Below are 13,705 nucleotides of genomic sequence, written 5' to 3' on the forward strand. Positions count from 1 at the left end.
CTCATTAAGCATGTACCTTTAAAATTTTTGCCCTGAAAGAATATTGCTCAGGGCAATACTTATACTTCATTCAACATTTTACAGAATTTATCATTTCCTCCGTTTTCATCAATTCTGGATATTAACAAACTTTATCATTTTTGTCACCATAAAGGAAGAAATAAGCAACCTATCATTGCTTTACATTCTACTTCCTAATTACATATGATGCTATTGATCCCCATTTGTATTACTTTTCAGCAAATTTTCTGATCATATAGTCATCTGATTTTGTTCTTTATACATTTTCTAAATCTCAGACGCAGAGAGTTGGTTAGAAATATTTTCAATCCATGGAAAATTATCAACAATATTGTGTGTTATTTCCCTCTTGTTTTATTTTGTGCTATTCTATCACTTTTTGGTTTTGTCTCTGTGTCTCTGCTATCATCAGTTTTGATTAAGTATGCATTTTCATTTGCATAAGTACATAAGAGGTATTGTGCTATAACTTTTATTGTATTTCCTAATTTTTTGAGGCAACATACATTTAGAATAGTTCTATGTTGCATCTGACCGCTGCATTGTATTTTCCTGATAAGTTCCACCACATTTTACTGATGATATATACTAATGAGGAACATCTAAGTTATTCGACTCCCTGTTAATTGTGTGTAGTTACAGATGCATCTTATTTATCTAATTCTGACAAATTGTTTTCTAGAATAACTGCTTAAATTTATTATCTGACATAATAAAGTAACTTTGCTAATTAATTTACTGTTTTTTTTTTTCCTTTACCTATTTCAGTGTAAGCCCCTAGGAAAAAAATCATTCTTAGCTTGTTTATCTTCGTTTCTAGAGCATAACTTCATAGTGTCAAATAGAGAAGACAGTCAATAAGTACTTGCAGAAAGAATAAACACAATTCCTGGTTACAATTCCATGTGATATTTATTACTGTTCATTAAAAATTCTTTAGACCATCTCCTCCAAATGCATAATGTTGAAAATATTCTAAAAGTTTCTAGGTTGACCAATGATCTGAGAATAAATTTACTTTCATTTAGGGACCATGACATTTATCATTTAAATAAATCTGATTTACAAAAAAAATTAATAGAATACAAGAACTAGACATTTTTCTGAAAGTGTTCACTGTGCAGTTCTTTGATATGTTCTCCTAATTGGCCAAAGAGAGTGTTGAAAACAGATAATTACATTTTTAGTAAAGTGTTTGAGCACTGAAGAAACTTCATAAGAAATTGTTAGCAGATGTTGCTCTACAATATTAGTGATAAATATAGATAAAATGCCTGTGAATATATGTTAACAGATCAAATAATTTTATTCATAAAATAGTTTAGTGTACTCAAATTAGAAACATGTCTAAGCAGGAGTGCAATAAGTCTTTTCATTTTATAATATTACAAAGATGAGCTCATTCTCTATCTGGAGCATCTCTGGGTTATCTTGAAGAGATACTGTCAATAGTCCAGACTGCTGACATTGATGTGATTGATCTGAATGAGCACAGCTGTCAGGAGCTACATTTTATTTTTACTACAAGGAGAGTTTTCTTTGGAAGTTGTTCCAAGAAGCATGCTTTTGCTTTTTCAATAAAAATGTAATAATAATTCAAAAATTTATATTTTACAGAGAAGTTAACTTTCTGTTGTTTTACAGATTGTCATAATCTAGGAAAGACCCTGAATAAAACCAGTGTGGCACAGGAAGCAAGGATATAGTCACTTAACCACTTAGCACATTTCTTGTTTTGTGAAATGGTTCATTGTGGAAATGTAATAACGCCTCAAGAACAAGACTATGATTTTAGCAGCTTTTATTAAGAAGATATCCATTAATGACAAATCTGATTTACAAAAAAAAAGATTTTGTTTTGATTTAATTTTGATTTTAAATTCTTGGTTTACAATAAAATTTTTTGTAAAACAGATTTGTCAAAGGATAACAAATGTAGTTTGCATTGTATAGCATGAAAATTTTTGTTTTAGAGCATATGAATTAATAGATAAATTATTTCTAAGTTTCTGTAGTCATCAACTTATTCTTCCAATATATAAAATAAAAGCATTACCTTTACAAACTGCAACTTATGTTTAAGCTCCTGGTTACAGAATATTGTTACAAACTGCCTTCTCCAATTGTAGATCATGTCAGCATAGGAAAAAGTACTGCACACAAAATAATTATGGATATAGCATATTATAATTAATAGAACAAGTGATACAAATGGAAGAGTGCAGTTATTATAGTCAGGAGTAGATGAGTGGTAGTAGAGAAAGCTTCACATCAAGCATTTATTTTGGAATCCTCAAATAATACCTATAAATCTTATCTAGATTTTTTCCTTTGTACTCTGAGTTTAATAACAAATCTAGACATTACTTGTCCAAACACATCTGTCAAATGATAGTGAAGAAAGTTGGCTCTCATCAATGACAACCTGGCTTTAGTGTCTAAGAATTACGTTCACTAAGAGAGTCCTGAAAATGTGATATGTATTGAGCCTCAAACTGCTGTATTTTCAGCCTCACAGAATATAGAATTTTTCTGGAATGCACCAATGTAAATATATATGGCTAGCTAGCCTTTGTGCTGATATATATGAGTGTGTCCATAAGTATTTAGATAGTTATCCTTAGACTGTTTCTGTGGTTAAAATAAATGACTTCATAGTTTTGTAACATCTTCTGTGAAGTAATATTTTTAAAATTACAAAAATTAAAAAATATTTTTTAAACAATGTGAACCTATTGACAGACTTTTTAAAACTTAGGCTTTTAAAAAAAGGGCTCATTTGGGGCATTGGTACCTAGATTGAAAATATGTAATTTTCAATGACGTCACCTTGAAGTAACAAATGTTCTTTCAGATTGTCTTAACTAAGTTAATATGAATATTTTGATGTAAATCATTGTCACAGTTCAAACGTATTTACTGCATTAACAAAATAGTCATTTCAACTAATAATAAATATTCAACATATGGTAAGATATTGGTTTAAAGCATGCTATTCATTCAATAAACCTCAACTGAAATGCAAGATCATTGAATAAGTTGACAGCATTATTAAATATACTCTATCTGCATCAACTATTTGGGTGTTGTGAAAAAAACCTCATAATCTCCTTTAATTAAAAATATGGGCCAGGCACAGTGGCTCACACCTGTAATCCCAACACTTTGGGAGGCCGAGGCAGGCGGATCAGGTGAGGTCGGGAATTGGATACCAGGCTGACCAACACGGAGAAACCCCTTCTCTACTAAAATACAAAATTAGACAGGCAAGGCGGTGCAAGCCTCTAATCCCACCTACTCAGGAGGCTGAAGAAGAAGATTTGAACCTGGGAAGTGGAGGTTGCGGTGAGCCGAGATCGTGCCACTGCACCCCAGCCTGGGCAACAAGCGCGAAACTCAGTTTCAAAAAAAAAAAAAGCATGTGAATGTTAAAATTTGTTTTTTTGTTTTATTTTGTGTGTGTGTGTGTGTTTTTTTTTTTTTTTTTTGGCACTCTCTTATATTCTGGCATTACAAAATGCCTTCTCTGTGTACTTCATGTCTCAGTCCTAGAATTAGTTATTTCTCAAGGATCCCTGGTGTCTTTTGCTGGAGAATGCTATTAGAAACGAGGATCTATGTGCTAAGTGTGGTCCTTGATGTTGGGATGACTTTGCTTCTAAGCCTTCTCAGTAGGTAGAGCAAGGAGATACATGTATGTATAATAACATGAGCATAAATCCATATCTATAAATATTCCTCTATGCATTCATTCGTATCTATTTTAATCAAAACATGTTTATGCTGTTATATCCAACCCTAATCTACACGGAGAATTCCAACCTCCTCCCCTTTCTTATCTGTAACAACTCACACAGATAATGAGAAACTGGGCTCCCACTGACACGGAAGGGAAGTGCTGGGAAGAGAAGGGTGTAGTCTCTTTAAATGATACTAAGGGTATAGTCCCTTTAAATGATACAGAAGGGGCCGGGCGCGGTGGCTCAAGCCTGTAATCCCAGCACTTTGGGAGGCCGAGACGGGCGGATCACGAGGTCAGCAGATCGAGACCATCCTGGCTAACCCAGTGAAACCCCGTCTCTACCAAAAAATACAAAAAACTAGCCGGGTGAGGTGGCGGGCGCCTGTAGTCCCAGCTACTCGGGAGGCTGAGGCAGGAGAATGGCATAAACCCGGGAGGCGGAGCTTGCAGTGAGCCGAGATCCAGCCACTGCACTCCAGCCTGGGCAACAGAGTGAGACTCCGTCTCAAAAAAAAAAAAAATAAATAAAAATAAATAAATAAATAAATAAATAAATAAATAAATAAATAAATGATACAGAAGGGAGAAGGGGAGTGCTAGGTAGAGGAGGGCATGGTCCCTGGCTGTGGCTCCACCCCCAGGCCTGTACCAGAGGACCTAGATGAGGACAGGCATTCTTGTTTTCCTGCCAATATGTTGCATTTCCCAAGACCACCCTGGCCTGCCATGCTCCCGTCCTGTGCCTATAAAACCCCTGAAACCCAGACAGGCAGACATTCAGGTGACTGGACGTCCAGGGGAGCACATCAGCAGGCACTGGCACACCAGCAGGCCACTGACCAGCAAAATGTCACAGAGTTCAGGTGGAGCAGTCAGAGGAGAGAGCCTGGGCCACGGAGCCACCCAACTCCATGGGAAAACCATCTCCTTTCTGCCTCCCCCACCAACTGAGAGCTATTTCCACTCAATAAAATATTGTACTCATTCTCCATGTCCACGTGTGAACCAATTCTTCCAGTGCACCAAGGCAAGAACCCAGGGATACAGAAAACCCTTTGTCCTTGCAACAAGGCAGAGGTCTAACTGAGCTGGCTGACACAAACTGCCTATTGTCAGCTAAACTAAAAGAGCACACTGTAACCACCACCCACTGGGGGCTTCAGCTGTAAACATTCATCCTTAGACCCTGCGGTGGGGTCAGAGCCCCACAGCCTGCCCGTCTGTATCCTCCCCTAGAGGTTTGAGCAGCGAGACACCCAAGAAGCAAGCCACACCTGTATCCCACGCCCTGTGAGGGCACAAGGGAACTTTTCCCATTTCACTACTACCAGTCATTGACTTACTGTTTAATTCCAGTATATATGCATAATAATATCAGAGTTGTTCACTTGTACCCCCGTGGGAAACAACTTTATCAAGTACAGTACAGTGCTTACGCACAGCTCCTTTCCCTTTAGTCTTAAAGTCTCATTTCCAAAGCTACTTAGCTCAGCAGTTTTTTTCCCCTATTTTCTTTAGTGAGATTGTCTCATACATTTATAATACAGTTAGATTACTTTGTCACAAACTCTATCTAGGATTCTGTGGCCTTGTAAATGACGTTTTAAAATTTGTATCCATTAGGCATGAATTTTTTTTTCAGTTTCATGTATTTACCATTGCAATATTATTTAGAATAATTTTCTTGCCCTAAAAATGTCCCTGTGTTTCACCTAGTTATCCTTTCTCCCTCTTATGCACCCATGGCAATCATCTGTTTATAATGTTTTTAGTAGTGAATTTTCTAAAATGTCATATAATTGAAATTATACAGCATGTGCACTTTCAGAATGGCTTCTAAGATTCCTCCATGTCTTTATGTGGTTTGGTAACATTTTTTAATGTAGAATAATTGTTCATAATATGGGTATATCTCAACTGATTTATCTATTGACCTTTTTAACACCATCTCTGTTTGTTTCAGTTTTTGGCAATTATGAATAAAGCTGCTGTAAACATTCATGGGGAGCTTTTATGTGGATGTAAGTTTTTAAATCAGTTGGGTAAATATCTAGGTTTAACTGTGTTAAAAATTATTTTTAAAATTATTAAAAGTAATGGGAGGTTTTCAGGTGATATATCAATCAGTATATTGCTAGTCTTAAAGAAGATGTTTCTGAGAAAAAAAACACTGAGATTATGGTTGCTATAGCATATAGAAATATTAGTGGAAGAAATAAATAAACTGGGACCGTTTTATGTACTTGGCATGCTTTCAAAATTAAAAATATCATTTTGTTTATTTGCTGTACAAAAATTGAACCCATAATAGTTTTTGAAGAATATAATAAATATTAAATAATTGATTAGAGCAAATGGGTATTGTCAGAATGAAGGCACAAGTGACATTTTATTTAAATTAAGCAAATGAGTATATAATGTGATGCTAAAGTAAAATAAAAAACATTTAAGATGTTTTGAATTTCAGGAAGGAAAGCTAGATATAGAGAAATTTTTGAGGAGTGTTGAATACTTCTCTTTATTAAAAGTGTTTATTAAATGAAAAACTTCATTCTGATATCTGTTGGTACTAATGAGTTTGTTTTAGAGGAGACCTTCATTTATGGAAGAAATGGAAAAATTACACTTATAAGCCAAGGATTACATATTACTAGAAGAACAAATTATTGAAGCATACTAAAGTAAGTTTTCTTAAAAATGCAACACATTCTAGGCTCAGGAAACTTAAGATGGGCAAGTTATTAATATATTGAGTTTTATGAAAGTAGTGATTAACTTTTGGAGCATACCTATGGAAAATATGTTTCAATGGTTTCATACTATATCAAAGAGACAGTATGTGTAAAAGCAATTTGACATGAGGGAAAATTTTTAGTCAGCTTGATTATAAGATTTTTGAAGTTATCCTTACCTTTAAACATCAGAAATTGTTAAAGCATAGTTTGTTGAAGTATAATTACTATAAACATTAAAATTAAGATGAATTATATACAGAATTTTTTCTGAGATTATAAATTATAATACATAAAGTAAATTTTCTATGTAAATATAATTTTTCTATTTCAAAATATTTATAGACACTTTACAATTATAATTTAATTTAAGTCTATCTAAAGTGAATTATGTATCTCCATGTCTCTTTAAAAATAGTATATAGAACATATATTGATGGTTTGGTTCTTCTATTAGAGACTGGAATTGCTAATCAGGGCTGTGAAACAAGGATGCCATGTCACCATCAACAACGGTCTCTACTTTATGGTCTTTAAGTGTTTATAATTTATTTCATATTCTTTTTTTCTGATAGCTTTCACTGTTATCAGAAGTTTTGCTGCTTATAATCTGCTGGTTCTTTTGATACCTGATTGGCAAGTGAATGTGCTTCAACTTTTCTCACATTGATTTGGAGACCGTGTTCTGGATAATCTGAAAAATCTAGTTAATCTGAATAATCTAGTTAATCTGAAAAAGACATAACTCTAAAACACAAAGTAAGCCATTGTAGGCACCCACTGAGAGACACATAGGTGGCATCTTACAAATCAGTGTTCAATCTTTCAGTCATGAAGCCTGGTGAAAATTTTGACCAGTATATCAACATTGGTTAAACAGAAGCTTCAAGTTCAGTTCCCTTTTCTTTTCAAGAGAATTCATACTTCCAAATATTTTGGGAAATTAATATTTCTATACATTTTTTGCAATGTATGCAGTATTTCCATGACTCTACTTATGAAGAAATTCCATTTGGAAAGTTTATCACTTATTTTATTATTCTGCTAGTATTTAATGCTGACTGATCATTGAACTCCGTGTGACCGTGGCCAGTGCAGCTAGTTCATATATTAAAAGTTTTAAAAATGATATTTATATTCTCTAAATGGTGCTATTGATTAACCTGGATCATTTATCAAGCTGCACATTAGGTTTCACATACCCAGGATTAATATGCTACACTTGGTTTCTGAGTTTACACTGTCACTAACAGATTCTTCACTCTTAAAGATAGCTGATAATTGCAGAAGAAAATTACACACACACACACACACACACACACACACACATTTGATTATCCAAATGAGATGGCTGGCAAAATTCAGTTCACCATCATCTTCTCTAACACATGTCCCCCCATTTCCTTGAAAGAACTCTTCCTTCAAAGCCCAATAGCTCCTCCTGTTAGCTTTTTACCATATTATACTTTCATTGTCTTGTTTCCTTTTACAAAATTTTGATGTTATTTGTCTGTCCTCTTACTACATTATAAGATTCTTACAGGGAGAGTCTTTGTCACATTGTATATCCAGCAACTGGTGTAATGTCTATCCTTATCATGAACACTCATACTAAATATTTTTTGTCTGACTGAACCTCAGAAAAATCACATTTAAAAAATTATTTGCCAAGTCTTTATTGTCTTTAGATAAACTCTTATTACAGAAAATACATTAAAATATACATGTGAAAAAATATAACTATAATATAAATAGAAGATGCCAATTTTATAAATAAAAACAATAAATATATGCATAGATCATGCAAATCTCACAGAATCTGATAGCTACTCCTTGTTTTCTCTATGTGTCATCAAAAAAATTATATGGGCAATGTGACATAGAATGTCACTAAGAGTTCAGTCATTACTGAAGATAAAATAATCGGAAATGTTCTTTTAATGTGTAATGCTTAAAAATGTCATTCCAATAAATTGTTTCTATTTTTCCAAAATGAGCACAAAGTCAAAGCTTTTTTGTTGTTGCATAAGCTGGAAAATATAAAGACAATGCATTTTTAGAGGAATTAGAGTAGAACTCAAGTCTATTATCTTGGTTTGATGAATATATAATGCAGGCTAAAGCAAAATACTGCAATCATACTGCATTTGAAAAATTCTACTTTTTTTTCTTATCTGACAATAACAAGTCCTCATGACTCATTTAGGGCAAAACTTCTGTGGACACATGGCTCTAACAACTGGACAGCAGACCAACTCTATCCCTACAGTGAAAACCGTTTGATAAATTATAATAAATGAAAAACTTATATGTGCTTATTAATTATATTTTCTTTACATAAATAATCTTTCCATGTCATTTGCTTATTCTTCTGGTAAAGTTTTCTTACCAGTCTAAAAAAGATAGAATTTAAATATTTTGCTATAAATATATGTTCCTTGTTTTTATTTTAATATATTTGTTTATATTTTTGTATACATTTATTAATATTTTTTATCATGCTGTGTAATTTTCAGACGATTTGACAACAATTTTGTCATTTTTAAAATATTTTGGAAATCACTTGAACTTACATGGTCCCTGATTAAATTCTGGGAGATTCACTGTAAAATTAACGTATTTTTGTCTTCCTATTAGAATTAAACTAGAGAAACACATTTTATATAAAATGAAAAAGACCTTAAAAATCTATAAAATGTAATGTTGATAACCATAATAGCCACTTTTTGAGCAGATACTTACCCCATGAAGATTCCTTCTTTTCTCAAAATGGCACTGCCTCCTCTCACTTCCCACACTGATGGTCCTTGTCGGCCGTGTTTTTACCACATAATCTTACATCCTGAAAAATATTTGACTGGGCTATTTTCTTGAACATAAATGAGTCGCTTTGGCTGCAGAAGGACCTTTCTATAAAGTGTATTAACAAGTAAAATAATAACTCAGGGATGCAAAGAGAAACATGGAAAGGAGGGGGAGAAAAGGAAGACAGCGAAAAATAGTCATACTTGGGTTCCCGATATCTTTTGAGTTTTCCAGTTTCAGGTTCCATCTCTTAGGGCAACCCTTAGCCTCGATATTGTGAATAACCTCTTGTCATTATAAAAATTCTATTTACACAATGATTATTACCAAAAAAAAAAAAAAAAAAGGCTTTGACAAAGACATTAAGGATAGTTAGGATGCTGGCATAGCTTCCCAAAGAAAATAATATCTATACATGTTATGTAATATTTGATACATAATATAGTTGCTATATACTATTCTATAGCTGTTCTATAGATGTATGTTGCTTTCTATTTAACTTCAAAAATTATTTATATACTTCTAAAGTTTGTTGTGAAACTGTGCAAATGTAAGTGTTTTCTATTTTGAATTAGAATTTCTAGAGGTAATTTAAGTCAGAGTATAAGAAAATATAGTAAACATACATATTGGCATAGACAGGCAGTTCTTTGGGTAAGAAATCATATTAGCTTGGAAAGACTGGTAATACTCTTCCTAAGTGAAAATGTAAACAGTAATAGGCGAGTAAACTAATGCATGTATGTAGAAAAGATTGAATCACAAGTTTTTATTTTTTTTTCTGCATATAATAAATGGTCATTAAATATTTGCTGGATAAATTACCAAATGCATAAACTCAAGTAATAGATGTAAGCTGAATCTAGCAGAGATACATTGGTTTCATTCTTGAATAAAATTCTGTGGTATTGATATAATACTCCAGACAAGAAACTATAAAGTTGCTAGAACTACATAGTGTAATTGACTGCAGTTCAGTTTTTTTGTTGTTGTTGTTGTTACGAGCAATAAATTCTTACACTGCTATAATAATTTAATATAGGTGTTTTATTTTATCTCACTGAAAATACATTTTGGGACAAGAAATAACACATTTTCTTATTTATTTGTGGCTTAATGCCAGTGATTTGGCTAATATGTAATATGATTTATAAATTTACATGTATTTTAATATTATGATATATAACTTTACTCTTAAATATTCCTAAAGTTTAATTGACTCTGAAAACATAGAAACTCAAGAAGATTATGAAAAGCCTCATGCTGATGATTGGGCTTCCTAAATTTGCATTTATCACAGATATACAGCCTTCATTTTTATCAAACCAAGCACGGGGCAGAGTCCTGACTGGATATGTGTTAGGATCCTTACAGTTTATAAAAAGTAAACATGTGTCAAGGATACCTTTTACTGTGCTTCATCCTGAAAAAAAAAAATTGATCTGAGAATTTTGTAAGGCTATAATATAGGATTAGACAGTCATTAGAGATTTAAAGTTCAAAACTCAAATCAAATCAGCTGCTATTCCTCAAATTATGTCAGCATTGCAATTTTGATAATTTCTTAAATGAATGTGTTCTTGATAGTATTACACGTAGATTTTTACAATAAATTTCTTTAAAATGTACTTCTCAAATTGCCTATTTCTGAAGTGTACAACTATTAAGAAATTTCCCTTGAAAATTCCCTAGCAGATGAGACTAAATAATAATATATCATAGATATTAAATTAGCAGCATTTATTTTCAGTGTTGGCCATTAAACTGAGACACAGGGCTCTTTCTACAGGATCAGTAGAATACATAGAGCATATTCTTCAGAGAATTTTCATATCTTCAGACCTATCAATTAGTTTAAGAGGGAGGGTGTTATTCCAGACCGCTGCTTAGAGATTCAAGAGTATGGACTAAGATGTCTGTTACAGGGAATACACTATGAACATGAGTTTAAAGGAGTGTTATTATGAAAGGGCAATCATAGTTCTTACAATTATCTATCAAGTGGTCATGAAAAATCATATTAAACTAAATCTCAGGAGGTATATTCTAATTAGAGTTTAGAGCAAATTGCTTTAGGAGACTGCAGCATTTTCAGTGGTATTCAGTGTATGTTCAGAAAATTTAGGGCAGAGTTAACCCAGAACAATTTTGTGCCAATATAACACTTTTGACACTTTCATTCACTCAAAAAAAATTTATTCTACAAGCATTTGCAGTATTATGATGTGCTATGTAAATAAAATGTAAATCAGCATTCCTGAAGACCTCTATTTATTTCCTTTCAGTTCTTTGTTAGAAATATATAATGTAAAGAAAAAGTAGTAAATCCTTCAAGACTTGCTTTTCCTCTTTAATAAAAATTGTGGCCTTTTAATTCTTATTTATTTATTTATTTATGAGTCAGGGCTTACTCATGTTGGAGTGCAGTGCTCAATCACAGCTCACTGCAGTCTCAAACTCCCAGGCTCAAGCGACCCTCCTACCTCAGCTTTCCTGGGAGCTGAGACAACAGCCATACACCTCCTGCACAGCTGATTTTTAAATTTTGTGTAGAGATGGGGGTGTCCCTTGATGCTCAGGCTGGTTTGGAACTCCTGAGATTAAGTGATCCTCCTGCTTTAGCTTCCCGAAATGCTGGGATTATGGGCATGAGCTACTGTGCCTGATCACTTTGCTTCTTATTTTAAACTCTTTACCATTTTCCTGTTGTTAACAACCACACTCATTGAAAAAGAAAACACTTAAATATTCGTAATAATTATTTAAAATTCTCAAAGTTTGTTTTTAAAAAGAACTTAAGAAAGCTATGCAAAATATTCCAGAGTATTCCAGAGATACTCTACAAATGTTGTTAGGTAATTAGTTTGAACACAAATTTAATCATGAAGATATATTAATGCTATAAAAGGAAAACAAAGAAAAATTACAATTTTTGATATTTTCCAGTTTAAAAAATTTCAGGTTATGTAGGTTTTTATACTCATAATTTCCTGAAAAATACGAGGTATGGGGATCATAAATCAAGAGAAAATAATTGGATGAAGATGAGACATAAACATATGTTTGCATGGTAATTACTGAGCTTTTGTGTTTACTTGCAATTGAGCAGAATAAATTTGTTTTCAAATATAGAAATGACAGATTTTTTCTTATATCATATACTTTTATAACCAGTCCCAAGTCCAAAATGAAAAGCACTATAAATTTCATCACATTTTTTTATTACCAAGCTAATTTATTTCTTAGGGTTCAAAACTTTCTTAAGACGACTGCCTGGTCTGTATGTAGATCCAGCTTCTTAATTCTCAAGCTCAAATTCAAAGTACTGTGGGCCTAAACAATGAATGTGAACATAACCATCTTCACCTCTGCTGCTGTAACTCTTGCCATTAGAAGGGAAGGCAACGCTGTTGACAGTTGTGAAGTAACTCTTGACTTCCAAACTCTTTTTCAAAGGCCAGATGGAAGAACCTGGGCTCAAACCTGCCAGTCTTGTTGGAGGTTGCAGTTACATCCATGGCTTTCTGTCTGTTACCCAGTATCACATGGTCACTATAATTGGGGAAAGCGCAGCTGAGTTGATGAGATGTTCTGTCCAGAAAATCTCTTGATGTTCAAGAGTTGTAGAATCAAAGAACTTGGCTGTGTTGTCCTTGGTTGCAGTGATGAACTTGGTCATGTCCCTGGATAACTGGATGTCACTGATCTCCTTGGAGTGCTATTTAACACTCACCAATACCTCTCCAGACTTGGCATTATACTGGTTGGACACTCCACTCTTATGGCCTGTGTTGATGCACTCCCCTGGGGAGTCCTCACAAAGCACTGGTGATATTACAGTCATTGTAAAGAATTTTCATGTATGTCTCATTGCCGTCAATCTGGCTTAGGTCCTGCAGATAAAAGAAGCTCACAAAGCACTGGTAGCCCATCTGCTTGTCTGTAGAGAATATAGCGATATTGTTTCCAAAGTCCTTGCCACAGGTCTGGACAGCTACATCAGTTCTGAGCTGTTGTCAGCTGAGTCAGTGAGGACATGCTTGTTGTCCCAGTCACTGTCCATGCAGCACACAGCTCCTGTATGACCCACGTGGGTGCCCAGCCTCTCACCGTTCACAGAGTACCACACATTGACGATCATCCCAATGGGGACCATATACATTCTAGTGGTTCGTTTCTTATTTCTGGAAGGACTCCTTGATCCTTTTAATAGATCATAATACAGACAGGGTCCAAAAATATGGCAAATGCCATAAGTAAATGTACCGCACAAGATTCAATTTGGAATAGTTGACTTTAAGATTTTGCCTAAGGAGAAACTGAGATGTGAACAAGAGCACCCTTGACATTTTATAAAGTGTAACACCAAGTAAAGCAGGGATTATTCATAATTGTTAGAAAACTT

General features: G+C 33.7%; 1 pseudogene; it reads right to left on the bottom strand.

Moving 5' to 3' along the window:
* Positions 1-12,598: 12,598 nt before the first annotated feature.
* LOC107129176 (eukaryotic translation initiation factor 3 subunit I pseudogene) lies at positions 12,599-13,462 on the bottom strand (annotated as a pseudogene).
* Between the last annotated feature and the right edge of the window lie 243 nt (positions 13,463-13,705).

The sequence above is a fragment of the Macaca fascicularis genome, chromosome 3 (genome assembly GCF_037993035.2).
Source record: "Macaca fascicularis isolate 582-1 chromosome 3, T2T-MFA8v1.1".
NCBI lineage: Eukaryota > Metazoa > Chordata > Mammalia > Primates > Cercopithecidae > Macaca > Macaca fascicularis.